Consider the following 22393-nt stretch of genomic DNA (forward strand, 5'->3'; position numbering starts at 1 on the left):
ACCAAGGTATTTCTCCTGAGTTGACCATATGAGATAGGAGTATATGAGATGTGTGTAGTGCCAACGTAAAGAATAAGTCAACTCTATGTCATCTCAAATTTGTAGGTGTTAGCTTCTTTTTTGGACCAAATGGATGTATGCGTTCTCCAATAGAGGTACATGAGGCGTTGTTCTTGTTACACACTCTTATTTCTTCTATATTGTGTTGCCTGAGCATCTCATGACATAATAACCCGCCATTCCTCCTATGTGTTGCAGAGACTGTCCACTAATTCAAATAGAAACATATTATGGAATTGTGCTATTCTGATCATGGTCCCAAAAAATCAACCTTAATTACGTGAAAACACAGATGCCTACAGAAAAAGTATGCAAAATGTGTACATGGCTACATGCTACATCACCTGATAATTTTGGCAGCACCAAATCCAAGAGTGTCATGAAATAAATCTTTGAAGTTATTATCTTGTACAAGCAGCTGCAGCAGATCGGGGTTGTTATATATAGCCATGAGATATGCCTCACCATCATTGCTTTCATTCCAAAGTGTAGTGAACTTGAAAAGGTTCCAAGTGTCTTCTATTGTCCTTAAAATCCACTGCTTATATTGCTGCACGATAAAAAACATTTAGGCATAAGTTGTGGCAGAAAACACGCCATTTATGACATCAGTGCCCAAAGCAAGAAACAACTATAAGATGCCTGTCCAAGAGAAATTAGTATTCAATTAAGGACAAAAGATCGATTTCGTAGTAATATATATCTTTTATAGCACGGAATCAACATGTAGAACGGAATATATGAGCCATGTAGTATATCACATGAATAACAATAGAGTAATCAATTTCCCAGAAAAATTATCTTCATCCAATCAGAAAAGTGCTTAACAAATTGCAAAAAGTGGTGGCCGAGAAGCTCTGGAGATGCCGGAGGATTTTTTTCACAGTGGAGAGATCGATCGTTGAGATCGCCTCACCTAGAAGAAAAGAATGGAGCCTGGCTTTTTCCGATTGGGAGATGAAAAGGGGATCTGAGATCTGGCTGTGTGAGCCTGGCTTTTTCCGAATGGGAGAAGAAAAGGGGATCTGAGATCTGGCTTTTGCGACGCTTCTTCGATCAGCTGAGAAAAGGGAGCCTCCATCACAGGAATTGCAGAATAGGAAAGGGTATTCAGTTATCTCTCAGGTTTTGGATCGAGGGCTCGAACGGCACGATTTGGATCTTGTATTCTGAGAAATCTCGCCCAAGCACTCTTCTCTCCATCGTGGGTTTTGTCCTCCCCAACGATCCTCTGCTTGTGGGTGTTTTCGGCATCTTGTTGCTATTGGGTTGTATCTCTCGTTTGTTCCAGAGGAGGAGAAACAAGATTGTCCTCTCCTCGGTTGCATCTCCCGTTTTGGGGATTTTAGGTTTGCATCTTTCTCTTTCGTTCAAACACAGAGAGAGATTTCAACCTCTATAGTAGCTGATCCGGAGGAATGGAGCCTCCATGGCTGATCCAGAGGAATCGTAGGACAAAGAGAGTTGATAAAATGTGGAAAAGAAGGGGATCTCATAACCTTGGAGACTGGAAGTGTTGTAAATGTAGCTTTCATAACTTCAAGAGAAGGGTAGAATGTTGGGGCTGTGGAAAAATTTGGTCTTCTTTTGACATTAACTTAGCAGGAAAGGTGATGGATCCGAATCATAATGCTACAAACTCTCGAAGGATTGTTGATAAGGAGATCGTTGGACATCCTGGTACCAATATCTCTGATTCTTCTCTTAACATTGTTTTTGGCGAACCCGAGAGTAGCAATGTAGTCCCCCTGGTGTCTTTAAAAGGCTCTAATCGTAGCTTATGGGGCAGGATCGGACCGGGATGGTCTGGTAATGTGCAGGCGTTGGAGTTCTGGCTGAATCAAAGGAAGGTCTCTAAGGGGTCTATCAAGGTGTATAAACTTGATGAATTGGAAGTGATGATAATCCTAGAATCGGAGGCAGTTTTGATGAACGAAAAACTTACATGGTTTTCTGCCAGGAATTCGCCTTTTGTGGAGCTGAGTACCTGGTCGAAGAAGTTTGAAAACTTGGTAGAGACGGAGTGGTGGAGTATTTCTGGAGTTCCTCCTAATGCTTGGTGTGTGGAAAACTTTAAGAAAATTGGCATGAAAATTGGCAGGGTAATCGAAATAGATGAATCATGTAGAGCTGCAAGGGGATATCAAAGGGCTAGGTTGCGTATCGCGACCAGTTCGGAATGTCCGGTGGTGGTGTCTATCCCGGTGTGTATTGAGGGTTTAACGATGTGGGCAAAAAGCTCGAAGGAATCGGCATTATCCAATAAGGAGGCATATGCATCATTGTCGGATCGGAGCAGTTCGGAGGGATCCGAGGAGGATTTTAGCATCGATGGAGATTCCAGGAGTGTTGAAGGCAGTTTGGAGAGGGGGACAGAGATGGTGGAGGTGCAAACTAGCAAGGAGAGGGAGGGCGTTCAATCCATGGCGAATGATAGGCTTGGGGCGCAAAATAGCTATGAGTTTGAAAATCAAATTCATGAAACACATGTTAATTGCCAATTGGAGAGAAGTGGGCGGGAGGAGATCTCGGGATTTGCGGCTGTGGGTGACAGCTGTGTGGGGGTTGGTGATGATTATCTTTGCAATCAGCCTACCGGTTTGGCCGGTCATGATTTACCGAGATTTTATGGGCTGGATCTCCCTATGGCAGGTAGGAGGCCTATTGTGGACTCTTCTGTAAATGAACATGAGTTAGAATCTGTTGACCCGGTGGATGTACCATTAAATGGGCTGAGAAATCATTTGATCCAAATGGTGGATAATATAGTCAGCACTCTGAAAGCCAACGTGGGTCATGCTTATGGGCCCAAGTCGCCTTCTAATTCTAGATGCAGGGGATTGTCCCACGGGATTGCATTTCCACCTTTGATTGAGTTCTCTCCTATTCCAAACCAGTGTTTATCGCCTCCTGGGATAGGGATCGAAACTTCGGATGCTCAGGAACTTAGTTTTGGCGATTGGAGGGAGATATCTGTTGGGGCAGAAAGTGTAATTGGTGGTGAGGAGGTTATGGGGTGTGATTCCTCTATATTGAACCAGGGAGATCCTCGAGCGAGAAGAGGAGGCCATTATCAGGTGGAGAAGGATATTTCTACGGAAGTTATGTTCCATAGAATTAATGTTGCAACTTGCATAGCATCATCATGCGTAGATCAGGTTCTGATGTTCCGGGTGGAGATCTCTGTTTGGGCGAGGGAAGGAGTCCAAATCCTCTAGGCAGAGTAGGTGCAAATGAGCGGAACCATGCAATCAGGTTTCACATGGAAGATGATATTTGTAGCCCTTGCGGATCGCACGTAGAAGATAAAGAGGGTGGGAGTTATCGGGATCAATTCATCAGACCTCAACTGGTGTTAAGGGTTTGTATCCCTAGAGGCATGTCCGTCGAAGGTATGAGTTCCTTTAATTTGGTTTTGGCTAATGATTTTTCTTCTCCTTGTGTTGATGTGCAGAGAACTGATTTGGGCTATAGAGGCCTTTATGAATGTGTTGACAGATTAAATCCGGAAATTCCATTACCATATTCTGATTTAAATGGCGCTTATACTAGAAGCATAGCACTTGATTTGGAACATCCGTTAAGGGATCCTGATTCTTGTTCCCTGATTAGGGGTGCTTCTGTGGGAGGGTTGGAGAGTAGTGTAGGGTTAACTGGAGAAAAGAGGGCTAGAGAGGTGGATAGAATGGTAGATCATACTATCGAGGTAAGTAAAAAATTAGGAGTGAAGTATAGAGGCCCGGTGGAAAATTACCGTGAGATGATAAAGTCGGCAGAAATTAGAGAGGTGGAGGGGGATGAGTCAAGGAAGTCTAGTTTTGCTGAGTGTTCTAAGAGGTCGCTTAGGGAGTTAGCGAGATTGAAATCCGAGATAAATTACGAAGGGAAATCGAGTGAGGTGGAGGTGTTGGTCTCTCCATCCGCCAAGAAGTTGAGTGGAAGAAAGGGGAGGAAATTCATCAAAATTGTTTCATTATGAAGATTCTCTCATGGAACATTAATGGATTGGGGGCCCTGGCAAAAAGGGCCCAAATCAAAGACCTTGTTAGAAAAATAAAACCAACTCTGATATGCATTTTGGAAACAAAACTAGAAGTAATAGATAGGTTTACCTTGAAGAGTCTAGGGGTTAGGGGGATTGGAGTTTCTCATATATGGGTTCCAATGGGGCCTCGGGGGGTATTCTTGTAGCATGGGATGAGCTGTGTTGGATAAGTGTGGATGAATGGATAGGAAATCATTCACTTTCCGTTGTCCTCCAGCGGGTGGAGGATGCATCAAAGGTTGTTTTCACTGGGGTTTATGGGACTTCCTTAAGGGTGGAAAAGAGAAGGTTTTGGGAGGAATTAAATGTGGTTCGGGACCGGTGGGTCTTTCCATGGTGCATAGGAGGAGACTTTAATGAGATTAGATTCGTAGGTGAAAGAAGCGGTTGTAGGAGAACAACAAGAAACATAGTAGCATTTTGATGATTTCATTGCTATCCATGAGTTAGTTGATCTTCCGTTGGCTAGGGCTCGTTTTACTTGGAATAGAGGCGAGAGTCAGAGCAAGATTAATCGGTTTCTTATATGTCCCGGTTGGTCAAATCTGGTTCCTGATGTGTATCAAAGATCCTTGATTCACTCGGTGTCCGATCATTGCCCTATTCTTTTAGATCCTAGGCTTGAATCTTGGGGTCCTCCTCCGTTTAGATTTGAGATTGCATGGTTGCAAGCTCCTCATATGGAGGAAAGGTTGGGGAAATGGTGGAGTTTTCTTAAATCGGAAGGGCCTTCAGATGTGGTAATAGGTCGTAAGCTCAGATTTGCGAAGAAAAAGTTGCGGGAATGGGTCAAAGAGAAAAGAGCCTTTGATCAAAATCGTTTGAGATGGTTGGAGAGTAGGATAGGGGAAATAAATTTTCTTGAGGGTGAGGGGAATGGGACCAGCATCTTGAGAGAGGAGTTGGGTAGAATTAAGGCGGAGCACAATGGTATACTTCTGCATGAGGAAATATCCTGGGGACAAAAGTCGAGAGTTAAATGGCTAAAGGAGGGGGATAAGAACACGGCATATTTTCATGCCATGGCTAGTGTAAGGAGGAGGGGTAATAGGATTGAGTTCTTGGAGGCTGAGGGTGAAAAGATCACAGATAAGGATGAGATCACTGGGGTGATCTTGGAATTTTATAAGAAATTGTACTCGTCGGATGGTTCTTTAAGACCAACTCCGGAGGAGTTGGTTTTTAAGCGCCTAGACGAGGATCAATGCAGAGTTTTGGAGAAGCCTTTTGAGGAGGAGGAAATTGAGAGAGGGGTTTTCTCCTTGGGTAGAGATAAGGCTCCTGGGCCGGATGGTTTTTGTTTGGCATTCTTCCAAGCATGTTGGCCATATGTGAAGGAAGATATAGTAGGTTTCTTTAGGGAATTCCATTAGGGCATGGTGTTAGACAAGGGTACTGGGGCTACTTTTATTACTCTAGTTCCAAAGGTTGTGGGGGCTTCCAAGGTTTCTGATTTTCGACCTATTAGTCTTGTGGGATGTTTGTATAAGATCTTAGCTAAGGTGTTAGCTCCGCCTTAAAAGAGTGCTCCCTATGATTATCTCTGATAGTCAATGTGCCTTTGTGGCCAAAAGACAAATTTTGGATTGTTCCCTCATTGCGAATGAGGCTATTGATTATTATCGCAGGCTTGGGTTGAAAGGGATCTTGTGTAAATTGGACATGGAAAAAGCATATGATAGGGTGGAGTGGGAGTGTTTAGATATGTTACTCGATAGAATGGGGTTTGGGGGAAGATGGCGTCAATGGATTAGGATGTGCTTATCCTCGGCGTGGTTCTCGGTTCTGATCAATGGGTCTCCCAAGGGTTTTTTCAAATCCTCTCGGGGTCTTCGGCAAGGGGATCCGTTATCCCCTTTCTTGTTTGTAATTATGGCAGAAATTCTTAGTAGATTGCTGGCTAAAGGTAGCAGTCTGGAGATGTTTAAGGGTTTTAAAATAGGGGGTGATAATGTAGAGGTATCTCACTTACAATTTGCGGACGACACCCTTTTATTTTGTGAACCTCATAAGGATCAAGTGCTCAATTTGAAAGCTACTTTAAGATGTTACGAACTTATCTCTGATCAAAGATCAAGTCTAAAATGTATGCCCTAAATATTCCCTCGGCTGAGGCTTTAGAGATGGCCGGAATTTTAGGGTGTGATCTTGATTACCTTCCCGCTTCTTATCTTGGTTTACCTTTAGGAGTTAGTAAACCTGATAAAACTGTTTGGGAACCGATAATTGAGAAGATTGGGAGAAGGTTGGATACTTGGAAGAGAAATATTGTGTCTAGGGGAGGTAGGTTGGTATTGATTAAGGCTGTATTGGCCAATTTGCCTATATATTTTATGTCTCTTTTTATGTGCCCGGTTAGTGTTGCCTTGCGTATTGAAAAGATCCAGCGTAGATTTTTGTGGGGTGGAAATGAGGAGAAGAAAGGCATCTCTTTGGTGAACTGGAGCGATGTATGTGTGCCTATAAAGTTTGGAGGTTTGGGCATTAAGAGGTTTAGGGAGTTTAACCATGCCTTATTGGGAAAATGGTTGTGGAGATTTGGGGAAGAACAGTCTAATTTATGGGCTAAGGTGATTTGTAGTAAGTATGGCTGTATTCCGGGTGGGTGGGAATCAAAGGACGAATATAAGAAAAAGGGGTTGACTGCGTGGAGAGATATCTTGAAATTAGCTTGCTCCTTTAATCTAAAGGTGAGGTTCAGGGTCTATGGTGGTGATAGAATTAAGTTTTGGAGTGATGTGTGGTGTGGAGAGGAGCAGTTAAGGATCTTGTTCCCTAGGCTATATCGGGTGGCTGTTAACAAAGAAGCCTTCGTTTGTGAAAGTTTTGATCGTAGTGGTGGTAAGTTGATATGGTGTCCTGCCTTTAGAAGAATCCTTTTTGAGTGGGAAAGTGAGGATGAATCTCGGTTGCGGCGGCTCCTTAATAAGTGCTATGTAAATCGTGGGGGTCAAGACAAAAGAATATGGACAGTGGAATCATCCGGCATTTTCTCTGTCAAATCTTTTTATAATGGTTTGATGCCTCCTTCTGTTCCTGCATTTTCTGCAAAGGTATGGAATTTTCATTGCCCACCTCGGGTTAGTATCTTCGGTTGGGCCGTTTGTCGTCAAAGGATACAAACCATTAACTTCTTGAGAAACCGTGGGTTGTTGCTAATTGATCACTGCCGTCTTCGTCTTAATGATGGGGAATCTGTGGACCATTTGTTCATGCACTGTTCTTTCACCAGGATCATATGGAGATGTATCTTTCTGAGGTTTGGAATCACTTGGGTCTTCCCTAGAACTATTCAGAATCTTTTGAGTATGTGGGGGTTTACGCCATGGAAAAAGAGAGGGAAATTATTGTGGAATATGTGTTTGCTAGCTACGTGGTGGGTGGTTTGGAAGGAAAGAAACTCTAGGGTGTTTGAGGGTTTGGCCAAATCACCTTATTATTTGTACATGTGGATTATAGCATTGGTCATATCATGGGTTAGATGTCTTCCATCTTTTCTTTTTATATCGGCCTTTGATCTTTGGGAACATTGGAGGGAAGTGTGCTTTAGTACTGAGAGGAAAATTAACATAGTCCAAAGATGGGAGCCTCCGATGCTAAGAATGTTGAAAATCAACTTTGATGGTGCTTGTTTTGGAAACCCGGGTCCAGCGGGGGTGGGCGGTCTTTGCCGTGATGAGTTTGGTGAGATTCTTTGGGCTTTTTCTGGTCCTATTGGTGTGTGTGATTCTTCTGAGGCGGAAGTTAAAGCTGCCTATTTTGGGATCAAGAAGTTGAGCAGAGAAGTATTAGACCATATCATTGTTGAAGGGGATTCATTGAATGTCATTCGGTGGTTGAAGGGTGGTGTAGCTCCTCCTTGGAGATTTTTGGCGTTATTTGATGAAATTGAGGATTTTGTTGCAGGTTCGGCTATTGTCTTTAATCACATTTGGAGGTCGGCAAACGAAAAGGCGGATGGGTTAGCCAAGCAAGGAGTTGGGAGGGAGAGTATTCTCTGGTTCGATCATCTTCCCCCGTAATTTAATCTCGTTATTTTTATTGTATCGTTTCTTCTTCTTCTCTGTTTTTTCTTTCTTGTTTTTGTTCTCTGGGTTGCCCCTTCTCGGGTGCTCCCTTGTCATCTTTTCTTATTAATGCAATTCGCTATTTCAAAAAAAAAAAACAATAGAGTAATCAAAGAAAAATAATAATCTGAAAGAGTATGATGACATTCATGGAGTCAGCATCCAACAGCAATACCAGATTTATCACTCACATGGACTAAAATTCCATTTTTCCCTTTCGTTTTTGACCTCATGTTACACTAATGTTGTGATATGTACTTGTTAGGAATTTTCAAAAAAAAAGAAGATATGTACTTGTTAGGAAAATCTGCTTGCTAGGCAAGAGAAGATAACAGTTGGACTAGGTAATATAATTCCTAGAGACACGACGTCAAGAACACAAAACGAAAGCAGAGAATCAGGTAGTCGGAACTCTTTTTTAAGCTCTTTTTTAGTTAGCTTATGAGTCAAGTTCTGCTTTGTATAGAAATATACAAGTCCCGTTCCCTCGCCTTGGAATAGGAACAAAGAGGATAGAGTAAAATGGGGTACGTAGACCATTTCAACAATATAATTGACATCAAATAGCCAATACAAAGAATATGAACTCACAGCCTATAGTAGTGCATGCAATTCGCAAATCACAATTGGTATCTAATCGTGTTTCTTGAACCCATATCAAGGATAAAACACCACTATATGTCGTCTTTGGCGATGTGCACAAACAGGCTCGGACCTGGCGAACATGATCTATGACGAACAATTTGCCCATGTAAAACTATCTTGCAAAGGCTTTGAAAATAGAAAAATCCCGAGAACTTGTGAAATGCAAGTCTAGAAGAAAAGAACCATTGAAAGAGAGAATAGGGAGTTTTTTTTTTTCTCCATGTATAAACAACAAGTCTCTCTCTCTCTCTCTCTCTCTCTCTCTCTCTCTCTCTCTCTCTCTCTCTCTCTCTGTTTGGCAAAAAGAGTTAACAAAGAAAACATCAAACAATGAACCAAAAAGCTCAATGAAACAAGGTGCAAAATGTATAAAATATTAAAGAATTATAAAATCTTATAAAGAATTAAAATGGCATCGTACAACATTTGAAATGTGATTCACAAACTGACAAAAAAAATTAAATGCATTAAAATTCCAACGGCATATACACGTAAAATGTAAGAACAAAAATGTAGAGACAAAATAAAATATAGAATAAACACTATATACAGTAAGTCTAAGGGACTCTTTGGATGCCACTAAAAATTATTTGCATATAAGCTTATATGCAAATGATTTTGAAGGTAGATATGATTATAAGCAAATAATGACTATAATTGTTTTATAAAATGATATAGTTAATGGCTTCCAACGAGGCCTTAATGTTGCCTTTGCAAATAAGATCAAACTAACATAATCCTATTTTCAAATAAGGAGAGATTTTGGTGGCATCCAAAGATGCCCCAAGGGTATCTTTCCAAGTTTCCTTAAACGTAATAAAGGAATTCTACCAAGAGAGTGCTCCCCTTCATCATAAGGACTCAGAGATGTGCTGCTCATAAGCTTGATCTGTCTGCGATCAGCGCAGGATACTCTAACTGTTCACCGTTATAATTGGGACCAAGGAAGCAGGAATCTCTAATCAGAATGGGGAATCGTGATTCTTTGAAACGCGATTCGGAAATGGGATCTTCTTGATTACCCAATTTTTGAGAATCTCTTTTCAGAAACTTGGGAAATGCGATTCCCACTCTATGTGAAGCGCGTTTCCTATCAACCCTCCTTGTCACTTGCTGGTCCTCTTCTCTTCTTGGTGGTCCTCTTCTCTTCCTCTTCTTAGCTACATATAAATATAAGAATACCCCCCATTTGAATGTATTAAAAATAGTTTCAAGAGCCAAATTTAAAAGGATAAGAAGTCAGCTTTCTAGTTCAAGTACAAAATTCAAAAAAACGGATCGGGTCAAAATCTTAACTTCCAAATGATGGTGTATTTTTCTAATTTTAAAAATTCATAAATCTTATCATGTACAAACATTATTAAAAATAAAAAGCCCGGTAACAAAAAACTCATAATTTGGTTTCTAAAAATTTTTCATCTTGTCAGGCACTCGTCAACAGACTGGTCAACACAGGCATTCAACAAATAGTGATTTTCCTTTAAGTAAATGTTGGATCTTTTAATAAAAAGTGTTTTTTAATATTTTATTCATATAATTATTTCTTATATTTTTTAGTAATTTTTTATTTTTTTAGATTTCTTAAATATTTAACTATTAAAAAAAATCCCCCGATCCTTCCCGCTTCCCGTCTTCGTGGGAGCCTTTTCTTACCGCTCTGGCACACATTAACACCAATGGAAACTAGAAATGCATCTCGCTTCCATGACACGAAGATGTAGCTATTCTATTTGGTGTCAATATCCTCCATTTCTATCACCATGAACCTCAACAATGTGAGTTGGGCACTAGATCGAATTTCTAGACATCAACAGGTTTTACAGCTAAGAAATATCTCATAAGGCCAATATTAATGGAGCCCATAAGATTATATATCTGATTTTTGTCTATCAATAGATTGGTGATTCTTGTAACTGTCATAGTATATCTTCTTTCTTCTTCCTGCCCTATAAATTCATTTGGATTTGGTATTGCTTTTACCAATAATCTACACATTTCTTGCCCAAAAAAATGAAAACGCCTAATGCTACAGCCAGCTACTCACAGTAATAAGAAATGATTGCTTCATTTTGCGACTCATCAACGTCATGAACAGCCCGCTTCTCATATATCGCCTCCCTATTTTGTTGAGTAACATCTCCTGCTATGAAAATATTCCTTTGGCTTCAAATGTCAATCCAGCTGAACTCAACGTCCCTCTTTCACCCTCTATCTTTCATCAGCCTCCTCACTCTTACTGCATCATCCCACATACCAAAGGCAGCATATAGATTAGCTAGAAGAATGTGAGTATGCTCATCTTCAGGTTCCATCTCAAGAATTCTTGTTGCAGCAAGCACACCAAGTTCGAGTTGCTTATGTGCATGGCACACCCCGAGTAACACCCTCCACAAGCTCAAGCAAAAGTTCCACTTAGTCCCAATAAGAGCAATGCTAGTCTCAACCAACTTTTCAGCTCTTCCAAACTGACAGGAATGCCCGAACATACCAACCATGCAAGCATAGTGCTCATTGCTCAATGCTCATGGAGCTGAAAAATGAGGGTTCCTTCTTCGACTAGGCCTGCATGAGCACAAGCAGTAAGCAATCCGAGAAAGGTTACGGAATTTGGTTTGACACCTTCTGCTTTCATCCTCTCAAAGAGATTGAGTGATTCATAATCATGTCCAAACCCAGTAATCATGCCAAGCCATGAAAAAACATCTCTTCTTTCCATCCTTTCAAATACACTAATCGCATTGATGATGCTACCATATTTTGAATATACGGATACCAAAGCATTATTTATTGACAACACATGAGTTTGCTGATTAGGAGTCTGAAACTGCTATTTTATGGTGAAAGCATGAAACTGTTTGCTGAACTGCAAGGAAGCCAATCTGCTGCAAGTTGTAAGAAGAAACGAGAAAGCCAACTGATGGAAATGCATTCCTTGCTCAAGCATATCTAGAAAGAGAATGATGGTGTCATAATAATGGCCACTGATGGAATACCCATTCATCAACACATTCCACGTGTAGAAATCTCTCTTGCTCATCGCTTTGATGATTTTCTTTGCATCGGTCAGCCTACTGCATTTTGAGTACATTGCTAAGATAGCATTTAGCTCTCAAATAATAAGCTTGATCTTCCTGCTTTTCAGCACTTATCATACATTGTAATAAGAGAATTGGATATGCCCATCTCATGTTCAAGTCCCGACTTGATCATCTGCACATGGACTTCTTGACCATGCTTTAGAGCTGAGGCGGCAGATATAGCGCTCAGGATGCTGGGAAATGTTATGAGGATTGGTATTACACATGATTCTGACATGACTAGTCCACGGAATAAATCTATGGCAATTTTGCTGCAACAAATTATGTTCATATCCTGCGACAATTTTTTATTTTTATTTTTTTTTTGAAAATTGACTTTTATTACCAAGAGAAGATGAAAGGGGGACAAGTTGTCCCCACATACATTAGTTACACCCCCCGCTTAGATATCATCAGAAAATGATAACACTTCTACATATTCTTTGCAATACCCTCCATCTCGGGCGCTATAAAAATGGACATGAATTCACGCAGAACACCATCCTTTGCCAGCTGATCAACGACCTCGTTAGCCGATCTCCTCCGATGTTCGATTGTTGGCATGATGACACTCACCAAATCCCTAATTTCAGTCACGAAGTTATGCAATCTCCAGGGTCCGTTTGAGTTTTTGGTTGCCCAAGCAATGGTGTTTGAGGAATCACCTTCTACAATTATCGGTCCGAGCTTGCTATTAGCGAACCATTTAAACCCAAATAACAGCGCTCGTACCTCAGCTTCATTAGCATAACAGATGCCTGCCGGTCCTGAGAAAGACATCAGTATCATCTCATTGTTATCGCAAATGACTCCACCGATCCCAGCTTTTCCGGGATTTTCTGATGGAGCTTCCGTCGAAGTTTAGCTTGAACCAGCCAATCGGCGGAGGTTGCCATTTTGGGGTAACTTTTTCCTTGATCATCTGCTCCCAAATAATAGTATTCCAATTCCTTAATATATCCTCGATTCCATAATTAATTCTCATTCTATCTTTGATCCATGAAATTAATTTAATTTTAATCTGTAAGATGACCCAATTCAACCTCCTTTCTTTATATCCGGTTGTTTCTTTTGTTCCATACGTTCCAGATGATGACACAAGTAAGGAGTTTCCACATCGCTTGCCCAATATCTCCAAACGTACCACCACGCCAGTTCAATATGGTCCTTCTAATGCCTTTTGTAAAAGCCCATGACACATCAAAGGATCTAAGAAAATTCATCCAAATTTGACAGGTTAACGGACAATGTAGAAGTAAATGATCAATAGTTTCCTCCGCTTTCTTGCATAGAACACACCGGCTTGCCATCTGAAATTTCCTTCTCTTTAGTCTATCACATGTATTTATGCTTTTATGACTGACGGTCCAAGCGAAAGCCTTTTATGACTGACGGTCCAAGCGAATGCCGCCACTCTTGGAGGTGCCCAAGTCTTCCAAACTCTTGCCTGACACTTAGCCTTCCTATTCCCACTGCACAAGGCCGAAAAGAAAGATCTAACGGAGAAACTCTCGTCCGGATCAGGTGTCCAAATTCTTTCATCCATGACAAAAATCGAACAATGACAAGAATTTACAAGCTGTAATTGCGCTGTGAAGCTCACAATTTCATCATCTTTAAGAGCCCTGAGTAGCCGAATATCCCAAAAACCCCTTCCATGCTCTGACCCCCTAATTAGATAGTCTGAGATTTTGGACTCACTGCTGGTGGCAAGCCTAAAAATGTCAGGAAATAAACAATACATCGGGTTCTCTCCCACCCATAGATAAATCCAGAATCTTACCTCTTCCCCATTTCCCACCTTGAAGCGCACGAATTGCTCAAATTGATCCCGAGAGGCGCAGATAAACTTCCACGCTCCCGACCCTTTTCCGGCCGTAAGATTTTTAGCATTCCATGTACCCCATTCTTTACCATATTTTTCCCCTATAACATTGTGCCAAAGAGTCCCCTTTTCCGCTCCATACCGCCACAACCACTTCCCCAATAATGCCTTATTCTAAGTTCTAATTTTCCCAATCCCCAGTCCTCCTTGCTTCTTCAATTTTGATACCTTCTTCCAATTGATCAAGTGCCTAGATTTCTTTAGTTTTCCATCCCCATCCAAAGGATATCTCTTTTTAGTTTTTCGATTCTTTGAAGCAATCTTCGACGGGATTTTGTACAAGGTCATGAAATATACCGGCATATTTGCAAGGAAAGTTATCAATGTAATTCTTCCACTAAGAGAGATGTATTTTTTCTTCCATATGGCCAGCTTCCTTTCGATTCTCTCAACTACCGGATCCCATTGAGTAGCTGAGGGAATTCCATAGCCAAGCGGGAGTCCCAAATATGTAATCGGTAACTTTTCCACTTTGCATCCAATGCTCACAGCATGACAGGCTTGTGTTGAACATTGATCCCAGCCATGACACTTTCAGAAAAATTAATTTTTAATCCGGATGTAATTTCGAACCATCGGAATAGTCTTTTAAAGTTTGCTACCGATCGCCCATCTTCCTCTATAAATGGCAGCGTGTCATCTGCAAACTATAAATGGCTGACCGGTTTAGAAGCATGACAAGGCTTCAATCCTCTGATATACCCTTTTTCTTCAGCCTTCGTTATCATAGTGCTAAGCACTTCCGACAACTGTATTCAATGAAACTACATTCTTTGGGGATATCATCTCGAACATTCTGTTTGCATCTTTTAAATTCCTACATGTTAGGAATTAACAACGAAGCAGAATAACGATGCAAAGATAAATGAAAGATTCACACACAGATTTACGTGGTTCACCCAACCAGTTTGGTATGGGCTACGTCCACGGCAGAGCGACAAGCCAATGATTCCACTATTCTGAAGTAGATATTACAAACCCTCACGCCTCTCTCACAATCGGGTCTCCTGATATCACATCCCTTTTATATGGCGTTCAGAAACGCGTTACAATAAAGAAAAAAAACCTAATTCATGAAAGTACAAAACTACCCCTTGTATAAAACTAACAATCTCCCACTTGAAAACTGATATCTGCACTTCCACTGATAAAGATGTACAGTACTTTCCAGATTAGACTGAGATTAGGCTTCACCAATAACACTACACTTATAATAAAATGTAATGAGAGAAATCCCCACAGTAGTCCTGTTGAACAGCCCATCTTTGACGTTTTTTCCATGTATTATCCTCCCATACTCTTCTGCTCCAACAGAAGTACAAGCATTGAGCATGCTAGCATAAGGAATTATGTTGGACGAACAAGTCCTACGCAGAGTATGTCTAAAAACAATTGAAAGCCTTCACTCTAATTCCCATTTGAAACATTAGCGGATATGATCGAATTCCATGTCGGAATGTCCTCATGCAAAGGAAGAGGGACCTCGCAAAAAATCCTCCGAGCATCATCCAAGATTTCACATTCTGAGTACATGATGTTAGGCCAAAAATCGGTAACAGATACGGCAGTGACGTCAGAGCTGAGCTGGAGGACCCGAGGAGCCGAAGTTCACGAGATGAGTCCGGCGGGATCGAAGTGAAGGGGCTGAGTCCCCCGGGATTCGTCCCTCAGATCGAGTAGCTCAATCGGCAGCGATTCCACCGCATTTTTGCCCTTGAGTGCCATTGCATAGCACTCCCTGGACTGGGGTTGGTCTCCCCGAACTTCTCCCACGCCGTTTGGCGTTATGAATTTCATCTTCTGGTGATACGCTGAAGCGACTGCACGGATCAGGTTCTGGTCAGGCCGTCCCAAGATAGCGTTATAGACCGAAGTGGCCCTCACTACCAGGAAGTTGACCATGGCGAAGGCTTGACAGGGCGGTTCTCCGACGAGGACTGGGAGTTCAATCTGTCCCTCCACTTTCACGACCTCTCCTGAGAAACCGAACAGATCCGAGTTCGCCGGCCTCAAACGGTCGTCGCCTATCATCATTTTCTGGAAAGCATGATAGTACAAGATGTCTGCCGAACTCCCGTTGTCGACAAGGATTTTCTTTACTTCCCAGTTCGCGACGAGCATGGTTAAGACCAGGGCGTCGTCGTGTGGCAGTATCAGGTTGTCGAGGTCCGCATCTGAAAAGGATATCTCATTCTCCGTCTTCATCTTTTTGTTGCATGTGTGCACGGCGTTTACTCGGCGTGCATATGATTTTCGAGCAGCAGATGATGTGCCCCCAGCGGCCGGTCCACCCATCATTGTGCCGATGACTCCCCTTGGCTGGGATCGCTGTGCCTCTGGTTGTGAACTAGATGGCACGGGAGATTGGTTCCGGACAGGGGGCGGCTGTGACCGTCGAGGGCTCCGGCCCTGAGGACTCTTCTCTCGGCGCTCCCTTCTATGGTCGTCACCTATGACATACTTTTTCTAGTATCCCCGGCCAATCAGCAACTCAATTTCTTCCTTGAGCTGCCAGCACTCGTCCGTGTCGTGACCGTGGTCCCTATGAAACCGACAGTACTTCGACTTGTCTCTCTTGTTTCCCTTGGAGATCATCCTGGTCGGCCACCTTACGAACTCTTCTCCTCTGATTGCGGCCAGTATGTGTCTCCGGGATGTATTGAGAGGGGTAAAGTTTTCTTCCCTCCTCTGGGGGGACTTCTCTCTTCTGGGGGCCTTATCGTCCCTACGCTGCTTGGTAGGGTTCTTGTCTTCAGAGGTTCTCCTCCGATTTGAGTCCAGAGCTGCCAGCGTTTCCTCCACTGCTATGTATTCCTCAGCTCCGGCCATCAGATCCGCCAGTGAATGCGGATTTTAGCGAGCCACTGAGCGGCGGAAATCATTGGATCTAGCACCCGCGAGGAGCGCATTCATGGCGGCTGAGGGATCCAGATTCGGCACTTGAAGTGCCTCCCTGTTGAAACGGCTGACGAACACCTTCAGGGGTTCGTTGTCCTCCTGCCGTAAGGCCATCAAGGATGCTGTTGTTTTTCTTGGCCTACGGCTGCTCATGAAATGGCGGATCAGGTCGTCCCCAAAGTCTTCAAAGTTGCTGATGGAGTTCGGTTTGATCCTGGATTACCAGTCCTGGGCCGCACTAGTCAGTGTGGTAGGGAATGCTCTGCAGAGGAAGCCATCGGATGCGCCGTGGAGGAGCATCATCGTTCTGAACGTCTCCAAATGATCCACAGGGTCAGTGGTCCCATCATATTGCGGGACGGTTGGTATTTTAAACCCTGTGGGCGCCGGAGCGTTCATAACGTCGTCGGTGAATGGCGTTCTACTTGAGAATGCCCGCGCAGCAAGCCGGCTCTGATCTTTTGCCAGCTCTTCTATGCGGTGATCCATTTCTTCCATCCTTCGAAACATCGGATCAGCTTTACGGTCTGGTCGGTCCAGCGATCTGTTCCTCTCTACTGACGGGCTCGTCGCAGAGCCGAACTGACTTTCCGGACTCCTTCGACGAGGTCGGGATTTTTCTTGTTGTGTGCGGTCTTCATGAGCTCGGTGCCTTCGCGCAGAGCGGGAGCACGACCTTCGGTGGCGGTGAGGCTCTGTATGGGCACGCCTTGCCCTGGAGTGATGGGCTTGTAATAAGTGGTGAGTCTGGTCTTCATCGTGGCGCGCTGGCTCTCCCCTATGGGCATTCGACCTTTCCTGTACAGGTCGTGGAGCTTCTGGAGGATGTTGGGGAGGCGTTTGGAGTAGTTGTTGGTATTGACCGACGAGGGCCGTCATTTGTTGAAAGAGAGCTTGAACTTGATCCGGAGTCGGTGTAGGATTGAGGTGTTTGGAGTAGCAGAAGTAGCCACCATCTGTGAGGCGATTCGCTCACTCCGGGTCCTACAAGATAGCACAGCGCGGGTAGTCCGTGCAGTTGGTACTCGAGCATTCCTCCGTCCTGCCATTTTTGTAAGGGGATTTGAACAGCTTTTAGTTCGTGGTCCCACGGATGGCGCCAATCTGTTAGGCCTAAAATCGGTAACAGATATGGCAGTGACGTAAGAGCTGAGCTGGAGGACCCGAGGAGCCGAAGTGAAGGAGCTGAGTTCTGCACAAGAGCAAACGAGGTCAGAAGACCATCCCAGAGTCGTTACTCCTGACAGGCCCTTCGACACTTAAGTCAGTATGAGCAGGAGTGCAGAGCTAGTTTTAAGGATTAGGTTCAAAAGCTATCACCCATTGGTTTGAGCTTTGGACCTCCTTTTATAGAGGGAAGCCTGGGGTGGTTGGATTACCTACCCCAGGACAGGTGTCGGCCGGTTACAGGTTCGAGTTTACCTACGCCGAGGTATTTACCATAATACCCCTGGGCTGACGCGGATTTGGTGGTGGGCCATCCTGGGGCCACGTGTCGACAGCTAACTGGCTGCTGCTTTTATACCCCATCACATGATTATGAGGGAAGTCCGCATACCAACAACTAATGCAAAACCAGTCCTTACAGACCAACCATGGAGCTTTTTGCAACCCATACATCACCTAGACCAGAGATTGCCTTAAGAAGGATGCCCAAAGTGAATTCGTTGGGAATCAAACCCTCGTCCATCATCTCCTTAAACATATAAAAGGCATGAAAGAAATTCCCACAACGAGTATTTGCAGCAATAATAGGAGACTAGGAGACTGCTTTTCGTTCGGGCATTCTCTCGAACAGATAGTGTGCATCTTTTAGATTTTCCCGCTTTTGGGTTGTAACTTGTAAGTGAAAGTGTGGGGTCGAAGTGAGAGGGTCAATCATCTCCTGTGCTTTTTTATTAGTTTAATTATCCAATGTCCAATAATCATCAACTTATGGGCAGATGAAACGGTGGGTCCCACTGATTAATTACCAGCCATTGATCTTGTTTGGATCAATAATCAATTGAATCGTGAAAATCAATGGTTAATCTTATTGGAAAGATAACGGTGTCACTGCTGCTGCATCCCATGTATAGTTATCGCAGCTTGAAAATCTTAAAGATTGGATAATAATAGCCGTCGGATTGATGGATTAAAAGAAGAATGGGCAACGGTTAGGCTAATTTAGAGATTTTAGTATGTGTTGTATATTTATGCTGTATTTTTTGAACCTTTGAACTTCCCCACAGAGGCTCACTTTTCAGCAGAATTTGTGATCATTCAGGTGGCTGCCTTGACATGCGACAGATCATCTGCGAAATGCCTTTTGTGATGGACGCTTGTAAATTCATTCATGATTTTTCTAATCTTTTTAGTTTTGTTCAACCCTGTGCATTTTCATTAGTTTAATTAACCAAAACGTTAAATGATCAATTTATGGGCTGATGAAAGGTAGGGCTGCAACTCGGGTCGGGCGGGTCAGGTTTTGGAGAACCCAACCCTACCCGAGAAATATCTCGGGTCGGGTCGGGTTGGGTTTTTTCACGTTGACGCAATTTTTTAAGGAAAATTCTTGTTTGGCAAGGCAACTCAACTCATAGAAGTAGAAATTATACTCACATTACACTTGAATCAAACAATGATGTAATTACACTCACATTACACTTGAATCAAGCAATGCCGTAATCAAACAATGTTGTAATTACAATCAAACAATGCTGAATCAAACGCTTGAATCAACTCAACTCATAGAAGCAGAAATTACACTCACATACAATAACAGTGGGTGCGTGGGTTTTCACTTTTAACTTGTAACTAACAATAGAAAAAATGTACATACTATAACTTATGTAACTCGGGTCGGGTCGGGTCGGGCCCCTTCAAACCCGGCTCGACCCGAGATTCATGCGGGCTTTTGAATGCTAAACCCGACTCGACCCGAAACCCATGAAACCTGAACTCGACCCAGGTTATTTTCAGGTCGGGTCGATGCGGGTCGGGAGGGTTCATCTTATCTTAGCAATAAATAAGGTATTGTTTGAAGTTGAATGGTTCAATGACAAGAATCGTTGGAAACATTTTCTCATATCCTCATCATGAGATATGCAACTTTAATGTGAGGATGTTTATGTCATGCATTTATGTTGATTTTCACCTTCATTTGTTTGTATTCTCTTGAAAATTCCAACTCACTTCTTTGTTTGTTCTTGAAAATAAAGTGATATTGAGGAAATAGACAAACAAACAATGCTGCTGAAGGGGGTTGAAATATCATTTCCCTTTTGAGAATGCTATAAAGTCCATCACTTGGCATAGTGGGTCTTTCCTCATTGTAGTAATTCAGTGGATTTAGCTTCGTTGATTGTTTAGTTCAATGTTAATTTAGGTTTATTCTGTAAAATAAAATTTTAATAATATCAGTCTTTATTCCTCGTACTGTGGGCCTCATTTCAAAAAGTACGCTTAAGTTATGATTGATTTTGGGAAACTAGCACTACTGTATTTTGATGATCGCACTCTTCACTTTATTAAAAGTACGGTATGGCCCGCACCATCTATAGGATGATCCAAACCGTCCATTGGATGGGCCACAGCCTAAATAGGTTGTGCCCCAAAAATCCTTTCCATATATAGGTTGATCCTAACCCTCCGATCTGTAGAGGATTAGGATCAAACAGTCCCTCCTCTCCAGATCGGAGGGTTCGGATCAACCTATGGAAATAATTTTTGGGGCACAACCTATAGAATAAAAAGAGTCACGGTGGTCATAATGTTGACATCTGGTGAAAGTCTCATAAGAAACCAAGACAAAACAATACGGAGAAAAAAACAGTGCTCCTATTTGTTAATGAAATTTTATTTAACTAAGCACATAAGGAACCAACCCATAAGAAAAGGAAAAAGGAGGTGAAAGAGTCCAAAAGAGGGGTTTGTGGTGTTGTTAGGTAAGGAATGGTGGAGATTAGGGTGCCATTATTGAAACAAGGGAGTGTGGATGTCAACCATTAGATTGTATTATCAGAAAAGCAAATTCAAGATAAGGTCTTAAAAGTGCCACGATCACGGCTGAAAAGATGAAAAGCAAATTTTCATGGCTGCCAATCTTGGTATTTTTCAAGGGCAATGACGTCCCTACTCTCTTTTTTAATAAGAGTTACCCTTTATTTTTTTGAATTTGTTCTGATCTATACTGCATAGAGGAATGCTATACTTAAGGACACCCTTGCTACACCTAGCTCATTGGTCCCTCATGAGGTCCACACCAGTCAACCGTATTTAAAGCTGCACAGAAAAAAAAAAAAATGCAACTGGATATCCTTGTGACTGGGTTTTTGCAAGAGCATCATTCAATTTAGCATTCCTCATATACAAGTGAAAGCCCCTCCTACCTTTTAAGGGGTTAATTAAAATCAATTTCCTAAGTTTGGTGAAAGAGGGTTGTACCTACGCATCCTTTCACTTCCTAACAAAATCCTAAACTATCTTGTAAAAAATGCAAATTCCATTGGTTCGAAAAAGAAAACTCATTGATAATCCCTAAAAAAACCCCATATTGACATGAAACAACAGATGATAAACCCCAAACTAAAATGTGAAAAAATAATCAAAATATTAAATGCATTAGAAGATACCCCAAACTAAAATGCATTAAATGAGTGTGAATTTATCACTGCCCAAAACTTCGAACCAAAAACTGAAATATATTATCTCATCATCCACTCTACTATCATCTTCCTCTTACATTTTTTTTGAAATTGAGAGAGAAATGAATGCAACACAGACGATACAAAGACCAAAACAGAGATCAAATAGCAAGGATCAAAGACATCAACGAACAACTCGGTATTAAGAAAATAGAAAGCAAATAGAAATTGGAAAGGGGATCTATGAACCACATAAACAAATGACAAAATAAGAGTGGAATTAGAAAGGAAGAATGAGAGGGATGTTACCTATTTCGTTGTCTTCTTCTTGTTGGAAGGAAGGACGATGATCAAACCCTTCGCACTGATCCTTATACTCGTTGTGGCTCAGATTAAAGTGATTTCTGATGAAGCGAAATCTGTTTGGGGGTATTTCCAGAAAAATGGGGTCTGATGGAGGTGGAATGGTTTGATCCCTGACTTTGGGAGATGGGGTTTGTGGCTAGTGGTGGTGGAGAGGCACGGAGATAGAGGTGGTGGTGGAGGCCGTGTGTTTTGGGGGTTCCAAAACCTCTTCTTCTTCCTTCAAACCCTAAAAACCCTTGCCAACCTCTACTTCAGAAAGCCCTAAAAACGAAAAAAATAGGTGAAACGGAATAATAGGAAGTCTCGAGGATTTCGATTTGGAGGGGAAAAAGGGTCTTTCTAGGGTTTCGATTTCGAAGGGTCTGTGGGAAAATAAAAATGGCGAGGGTGCGAAAACAGGATCGACTTTTGATTAACTTTAATCTTTATTTGATTAAAGTCGTTCAATTAATATCGTCGGTGGTTATCACTTCACCGACAGCTATCTAACGTCGGTATTTCCCAATGCAATTATCAAATTGATTGCTGACGTTTTATTCACAAAACGTTGGTGAATACATATATGAGTGACGTTCAGTAAACGTCGGTAAATATATACGGGCATCTTTTTGGGCGCGAGAAGTTAGTAGCGCGGAAATAATCCTTCACGGTCATTTTGTTTATGAACGTTGGTGCATATATAGTTTTAGGGACGTTTTTTGTAGACGCCGGTAGCTTATATTACT

General features: G+C 42.3%; 1 long non-coding RNA gene across 1 annotated transcript; it reads right to left on the reverse strand.

Moving 5' to 3' along the window:
* Positions 1-313: 313 nt before the first annotated feature.
* Positions 314-22041, reverse strand: LOC143864378 (uncharacterized). Its single transcript, XR_013241147.1, has 2 exons — positions 21612-22041; positions 314-610 (listed from the first exon to the last, which is right to left on the reverse strand). It is a non-coding gene; the product is annotated as an uncharacterized LOC143864378 (long non-coding RNA).
* Between the last annotated feature and the right edge of the window lie 352 nt (positions 22042-22393).

This window comes from Tasmannia lanceolata, unplaced genomic scaffold, assembly GCF_043159265.1.
Source record: "Tasmannia lanceolata isolate RefF3 unplaced genomic scaffold, GAP_Taslan_0.1 ptg000003l, whole genome shotgun sequence".
NCBI lineage: Eukaryota > Viridiplantae > Streptophyta > Magnoliopsida > Canellales > Winteraceae > Tasmannia > Tasmannia lanceolata.